The 8,220-nt window shown below is 44.1% G+C and overlaps 1 long non-coding RNA gene across 1 annotated transcript; it reads left to right on the plus strand.

Moving 5' to 3' along the window:
• The first annotated feature begins 1,324 nt into the window (after window positions 1–1,324).
• On the plus strand, window positions 1,325–5,501 carry LOC109301083. Its single transcript, XR_002098425.1, has 2 exons — window positions 1,325–3,312; window positions 5,058–5,501. It is a non-coding gene; the product is annotated as an uncharacterized LOC109301083 (long non-coding RNA).
• Window positions 5,502–8,220: the final 2,719 nt, after the last annotated feature.

The raw sequence follows: 8,220 nt of genomic DNA on the forward strand, positions 1-8,220 counted from the left end.
GCAACAACACAAAGACAAGCCTCCTTCCTCTGTCTGCTCTCTCTGCATACACTTTCTTTTTCCCTGAGCCGGTGCAGGGCCTGCTTATCATCTGCCACACCCACAAGCCTGAGCCAAGTACAACTCAGCTTACGGGGATTACATGAGTACCAGCTAAGATTGCCAGGTAAGGTCCCACTGGAGAGTAATTTTCTGTGGCAGTTACCACAGGGGAAAGGCCTAGGAGTGGCGTGAAGCCAGGCCTTAAGGGAGGATTCCTTTGTTCCTTCCTGAGTAGTGGAGGAGGCCAGCCAGCAGGTCACAACCAGAAGACCTGTGAGACTGAGCCAGGCGCCAGGAAACTGGTAGGAAAGAGAAGCTCTGCCAGAAGGGGTTGGGAATTTGGAGGTGCTCAGGAGAGTTACAACCCTATTCCTATCCCCTTCTTCCCGTGTAAGAAAAAATGAAGCGCACCTATCAATCTGGGGCATCAAAAAGAAAGGAGACAAAGGGGAAAAAAGCTCGGGATGAAAAGGGGAAGCAGACACTGCATCAGTTTGGATGGGTGGTGAAAGGAAATAAGGAAGTTGGAAGTGGAACAGATGATGCAGGTGGCACATCACTTGCAGGGGATGAAGAATATTCTGATCATGAAAACATCACAAAGGAAGTAAGCAGTGATGTAGCAGGAGAATGTGAAAATGACATAGCATCAAATGAGAAAAACAAGACAATTGATCTGGTTTCTGGATCTGCACCTGAGCTTCACCAGGAAATGTTCTCTAATGACCCAGCCACCTGGGGGCATCTCAGTAGGTTGCAAAGGGATCTAATTGTGTCCAAGGGCCCACCACCCAAACCTGCAAGCTTCCCACATGATTCCTGCAAATGGTCATTCCCTACATGTTTTCTGCAAGACTCTGTCCAATGACGAGAGTGTGAAAAGGGACTCACTCATTTGGAGCCACAAGGCAGCTGGACTGTTATGTTTTCCATGCTGTCTCTTCCAAGACCAGAACAAAAATCAAGCCCTGTACCATTCCAGATTCTGCCATGGGGGTATGAATGATAACTGAAGAAAACTGTATGACAAAGTAAAGAGTCATGAGGCCAATTCTGGTCATCTTCAACATTTTTTACAGTGGAAAGATCTTGCAAATGCTCTTAGTGGAAAAAGAGCCATTGATAAAGCTCTTGAAAAGGGCATACAAGTGGAAAGCCAGGGCAAGGGAAGGAGGAGCCGCATGTGAGAATTCTCACGTGATGAATGTGTGCAAGAATTCTAGCACGTGGTCTCCCAGGTTCGTACATACACACATGGGTCCTTGTACGGGGCAGCGGTGGGGCCCCCAACTCACACCTGCCCCAAGCCCCATAACCCCTCTGGGTGGCCCTAACAACAACTACTTGAACCCTAGTGCCATGACGGACACCTGGCCAGATGAAATCACTGTATCCATTGGAAGGTTCACATAATATCTATATTGACTGTTAGGACTTACTTAGAAGTTAGATGTTATATTTCAAGCCTTGCTTAAAAAGTTGGTAATGCTTATGTGTTCAATAAATTAGGATTTGAGACTGGAATAGTTTCTCCGATCATTTCATTTTCATTTACCCCACCCCTTAACTAAATTTAGTACAACACAATCCCATTTATAATTCTCATGAGCAAGTTGTAAATTGCAAATCCTAAAACTCACACATTTCCTGTCTGGTTTTTGATTGTGTTATGAAAGCTGAAATGAGAAAAATGGTTACTCCCAATATTTGTGTCATGTTCTGGTATGAAAAAATATATATTCAGACCCCAGGGAGATTTTTTTTGCAGAGTTGAACATAGACCATAACAAACTAGAAATTAGGCCAAGTATGTTTTGTTATATACTCAAAACCCTGGCCACATTGTAGCAAACTAGAATAGTGTTTTAATTGCCTAGAAGCTGTTTATGGTCTCCAGAAGAAAGAGTGTTTCTGATTCTACAAGTACTTATATACAGAAGCACATGTACTCACAGGAATAGTCCTTATAAATGTAACTGATTACAGGATCAGGCCCCATGTTCTACTCCTCAAATTTTGAATGTCTTGCAAGCTTAAATCTGGAATACAATTTGATATTTTACTGAGTTTTCCCCTGAAATTATGAGTTGGAGCTTGAAACTATGAGAAGCTCCTGTGTCATAAACCCGGCAAAGTTTTAATGGATGGTGTAATTTCCTGTGCCATTCAGCATGGCATCTTGTCTGTATGGGTTTTTCAGACTTCGCCATTGCTTGGGGAAAGGACAGCATGTTGCTGGGTTAGATTCCGGAGGTTCCTTGGGGGTTCTCACCTACCATGTCTTCCTGGAATAAATTTGTTTCATTGGGAGGAAGATGATATGTCCCACTCTTCCTGGCCCCCTCCTTCAATCTTCCCATTCGTCTTCCCGTTTGGGGTTTCACCTCCCCTACAACTCACTTAACACCAACAAAGAAAGTTGAACTCCAATCTTCTGGGTTTGGTTTCGGTATGGTTATATTTATCTTGGCCTTTCAAATTGTGGTACATGCGTTCGGACATCAGTTCATCCTGGTTTGCTTGGGCCATAGTGGGACCGCCTAGACTCTTTCCTGACCCCGGGTTACCTTGCTTCCCGGCGCCATTTCCTCTCTCACTGGTTTGTATTCACCATGGTTCAGATGGCCATCACTTCTCTCCTCAGGTTCCTGGTGGATCCAATCTTTTCCGAAAACATTGGGAGTCCACAGCATTGTTTCAGATGAGTATTTTAGCCCTCTTGGGCTTGTTATTTCTGGAGGCCTCCTGGGGCTGCCACCACTTTCTCTCAGTGGGGCTTTGCTCTGCTTTGGACTGCTCTGGGCCCGCCAGAGAACCTACTTTCGGTTCCTCCTGCCCACTGTCCATTGGGGTTTTTATTCCCCTTTCAAGGGGCTGGCCAGCGAATCGGCACCAGTACACTGCCATAAAACACGCCCATGCTGGCACGGGAGCTGGTCCCGGCTCCTCCTGGACCAGTTGCTCTCTTCTTTTTTTTCTTCTTCCAGTGCAGCATTTTTCCCGGCTGCAGCTCTGCTCCCGCTACGCTTCCAACTCGGCACAGCCTCCCGCCAGCTCCATTTGTCCTGCCAGCTCCATTTCTCTTTAGGTAAGTCTTCCTCCATAGCCTTGTTCCTGGTTTGGGAAATCCTTACTGAAAACACTTTCCAGCCTGAAGAGGATAACATGGGAGGAGGCACAAAGGGGAATTGAAAGGAAGTTGAACTAATGATCATAACAGCTGGCAAGTATTTTATTTACTGGATTTATATACCACCCTCCCCCCAAAAGGTACAGGATGGCTTACAATGAAATCAAGATAAATGTATAATTTTTTCACATAAATTTATGTTTAAGAAAAAGCCATACACTGCTGTCAGAGCAGAGACAAGGAGTCAGAAGCTCAGTAGTGTATAAGTTATGAGTGTCAGGATGGAGTTAGGCTCTAAAGGGCCTTGTAAGGGAAGGCCACTGAGTTATGTTTGGTCCAACAGAGAAGCCAGTGGAGGGATACAATCTTAGATCTACATTAAAAATGGTAAACTAGGGGTGTCTAGCTCATGTAATTCCACAGCCTGCATCCGGATTGCAGGGCTTCCTGTGGGTGGGATGATCAGTAAGCAGATGCTTTTTCAGTGAAGCTATGAAACCTAGGGAGTTAACACTGCTACTGCTTGCTTCCCACTTTTAATCATCAAAAGACACTAAAAACCCTGATTTGGATGGCAGGTAAGGGGGACCAAGGAGGCAAGCAGCATTAACCCATGGATCCCAACGCAATGAGCCCTGCAGCCAAATCCAGCCTGCAGAGGTTCGTGGTCCAGCCTGTGAGGGGCCCATGGGCTGAGTAACCCAACCCCCTGGGCTGGACCCAGCCCACAGACTGTATTTTATTACCCTAGCTTTATATGATGCATGAAGCAGAACAGAACCCTGTTCATTCTCCCAAAAGTTGTTGAGTTTCTGGGGGACTAACAAGCAAAAACTCAACAAAGTATCAAGGTAGCAATGCCCACAGGTTGTTTTTTTTTTCCTTTTCCCTTATACCAGACTAATGGTATGTGTTCACTGTAAAATGAAGGTATTATTATAGCATATGCTAGCATACTAGTACCAGCTTAATTTAGCTAGCATAGGAAACAGCAACAGTGAAGATGTAACAACATATACCCCAACCTCACAGCCCAGATTCCCTGGGGGATGTGTACTGTGGTTGATAATGAATACTCAACCTGTAAGGCCAGGTCTTCACTGGTACCATTGCCCATACTAGCTGGCACTGCTATGCCAGTAGTGTCAAACTTACCTGGACCTGACCACATGTGGATTGCAGGGTTTCTTGTGGGCCATATCTGGACCATGAAGAGCCTTATAGGGCAGACTCAGACCAGCAGTAGGATCAGTGGCACTGGGGCAAACAGTGGTGGTGGTCCTCCCCCTCCCCCCATATGTATTCCCAGTGAGGCTCTATAGCTGGAAAATTGCCTGAATCTGAAGCCCCTTTTGGAAACCTGTGGGCTCAATGAAACAGCTTCAAGGGCTGGATCTAGCCTGCAATGTGGATCTTTGATACCAGTGAGCTATGCAAACACATGCCACAGTGACAGCTTCATTTTGCTATGTGGACTCACCCTAAATCAGTAGATGGACATTATTGTAGTATAAGGCTGGCATAAGAAAGAAAATAATTATCCCTGGTGGAAGCAAGTCCTCTTGAGTAAGGAAGTTACTATTTTTATACAGTCACTTTCCAATGCAGAAAGGCAGTATAAACAGCTTTGAAAGTGCTGACTTCTACACACTTTGCACAACTGCATGTGGTGATAAAGTAAATTTAGGGCTTGTAACATGCAGTTGTTGACATGTATCAAGCTGCCAAAAACAAATTATCATTTGTATTGAACAGGTCCGGCACAGACAGCAGCAGAAAAAGCAATCCCTGCCAATATGCTTCAGCCTCATTCAAGAGAGAGATTTGTCCAGGGTAAAGAAGTGATTTAACTCTGGGCACATCCCATTCTTTGTCTCTTTTCCAGTGACAACCAACAAGGGCAGTGATCAGTGCGGTGGGAATACCCATTCCCTCAAAACTCCTCTGAGGTTGCCCAGCACACTTCATACAAACCATCACAGCCTTCATATTATGGTAAACTGCAGCCACTGCCTCATCTGGCACTGATTTGGAGCCTGTGTGCATTACAAGATTTGACAGCAAATAACTACTGCCACAGGGAAGCTGGGAAAGCGTGTTCCCACCCACACAGCTTCCGGTGGTTGCGCGTGGCTCCAATACAGCCAGTGTGCCTGCAAGGACCAGATCTGCTAACCAGAAGTGTGGACATGTCTATACACGCAGTCTGCAGCTTCCTTTAGGTGGAGAGTCCTTCTGTTGCTCACACAGCAGACATTGCTCTGCTGGCAGAACAAGGGGGAGCTGTACGTCTGGATACAGTCAAGTTTTTGCTGGCAAAATTATCAGGTCTTAAACCTCTAAGAAGAGGAAAGATGGTCTCTGAATTCCATTTCAGAATATATCTAATATTATAAAAGCCTTAATCTGTCTGTTTGTCCATAATGCTTTATTCGTGCTCTGATTGGCTGACAAACAGCCAATCAGTGTGTGAAGAAGCGTTTGGACATTCTTGACGGGCAATTGGCTAGTATCCCAAAATATTCCCTATTTCTGTTAATTGGCATCACTGATGCAGCACCAAGCAGTAGTGAAAAGGTCATTTCAGTGCTGTATCAACCTAGTTAAGCTTCCAACAAATGCCCTACTCAAATTTGCTGAAAGTGTCATGGTTTTCGTTAGTGCTTATTAAAAACACTACAGTTCTGTCCTCCAGGTGCATTACATTTAGAGTTATGAGCATTTGCTGAACCCAGGCAAGTACCTTTCTACTGAAAATGGCAGTTTTAAATGTCAATAACTTGTAGGTGGGCTGAGGAAAAAGGCCTCTACATGCACAAATGAATAATGATTTTGACCACTGTAGGCGGACTCTGCATACAAGAGCAGAAAGTCTACAGGACCTAGTTTTCTTTCTACAGAATACATAAAGGAGCACTGTGAAACAAAATCTTTAAATGCACATAACTGACATAAAAGGCCTTATTACTGTATCTAATTTATTACTATAAGAACTGTCCTTGTATCTCAATTTATATTTTCTGCCAGAATCAAATCAACTTTCTTTTGGAAGAATGCAATAGCTTGATGGACCAACCATTAGAATCTGTATGACTGCGTTACTGAAAGCAGAGATACTGGGCTGGAGATGTAGGATCCATTTAATAGGAACAGACAGTTCTTACCAGCATGACAGGGTATTACAGTTGTCACTCATATGTCTATTATGAAGAACCTGTTTGTGTACCCATTATGCAATTGAACTGAGTGATTAAAGATTTCTTCTGAAATGAAAATTATTATATAAGATTTGTTCACACAGGGAATGATATTTTACATAGGGGGGCGGGGAGGGGCGTTCATCTTAAAATACTTTGTGTTCACACAATCCACTTCTTTTTCTTAATTACCTGGCTAGTTCTTGCAAATTGGAAAATCCGTCTTTCAAGTGGATTCAATTCATTTCAGAATAAATTAGTCCTGGAAAAGTTTCACATGGGCAGACTAATTAATTTTCCTGCCTCCAGAAGTCCCTCTGTTCTCCCAAACTGCATGGATTCATACCTAAACTGACTTGTCTGTTTACCTATGAACACTTTGCTCTTCTAAGGACTTGTTGACCGAATGTCACATCATTGTTTAAATGCTGCCCTATAGTCAAGATGTCTCCATTTTATGGAATCAAATACCCTTCTCAACATTATTGTAGCCATGTTGTGTGCATTCACATGGATCCCTGCAGAAATCCTGGATTCCCCTGGCATCTGAAAAGAGGATACCATCCAGTCCTAGCTTAACAGCAACCACAGGAATGCCAAGATATATGTGCATATACTGAGCAAGTGACAGAGAGAGGTCATTCCTAGGACAGGTTCCAATTCTATGACAAAGAACAGGAACTTCAGAAGAATTATTAAAAAAGAATAATGACAGGAGCCAGAGCTCTGGCAATGCTCCCAGTACTTGCTCCTATTCTCTGGAGCTGAACTGGATTTTTGCCAAGGTGGTTACCACCAAGCTCCAGTATTTTGTGGGCAGCAACAGGGGCACCAAAGAGACCATGACCCCCAGACCCAACCAGGGCTCTAAGGAACAGGTAATTTTTTGCCATGCTTGACAATGCATCCAAAACACAAATGGATACCCAGCTGTGCTGGGAAGGGGAGCTCTTCCAGTATATATCAAGCTATGCAACTTTATGGTGTTAATCATGTGTTCATGTTATAATATTGCATGACTCCGGTTACCCATAACATAGCACACAGGGAAAGATAGGTTAATAGCATCCCTGCAACATGCTAGGGCTGTTTATGTGTGGGAGTAGACAAGATGGATTTATAGCATCCCCCAGAGCCTTGAATAGCTTTGTTGACATATCAACAAAGGTGAGATTGTTCACATCCAGGCAGCTGGGGGGAAGATGAGCATATAACAATGGAGAGGGCAAGGTGAACAGAGGGTTGTCATGTCTTTGCAAGCAGAGACTAGCTAAAGAGTCAGAGACCAGTTGATGAAAGAATGTAAAGGGAAAAGCTGAGTACCTTTTGTGGGTGTTCTAAACTACATGGGCTGGGTTGGAGACAAAGGAATAGCTTTACACCTTAGAGGGTTGTGAAGAACCTCTGCTTGGGTGGCCTTGCCTCAGTAAATGCCTTCACTAAAGAGGAAGTTTGAATTCTACTTAGTCTTCCCAACAAGAGGCACAGTCCTTCTCTCAAGAGTGGAACTTGAACACTAGCTCCTTAATCAGGACTGCAAAGTACCAGCAAAGATGAGAGAGTGAAAGGCTGGGCAAAGTCCCTGGAGCTTGGGCTCTCCCCTGCTCTAGGCTTTGGGAGACCAGACAAGGTTGCAGTAGTCCCAAGCTTGCACCTGCTGGAAGGCACTTTGAGTGCAACTATATAGAAAGATTTTTAAAAAGGGGGGAAAAACTCATAACCCTCATATTTTAGGTATCTAGTGGCTGTCACTATTTTGGATCTATTTTGGATTTTAGATAGATGTGAATTAAGGGGCCTATCAAACTTCTTTGTTCCCCATTCACCTCTTCATACTCAAAATGGCATCCT

Source organism: Gavialis gangeticus, unplaced genomic scaffold (assembly GCF_001723915.1).
Source record: "Gavialis gangeticus isolate Ggan-Ray unplaced genomic scaffold, GavGan_comp1, whole genome shotgun sequence".
Lineage (NCBI taxonomy): Eukaryota > Metazoa > Chordata > Crocodylia > Gavialidae > Gavialis > Gavialis gangeticus.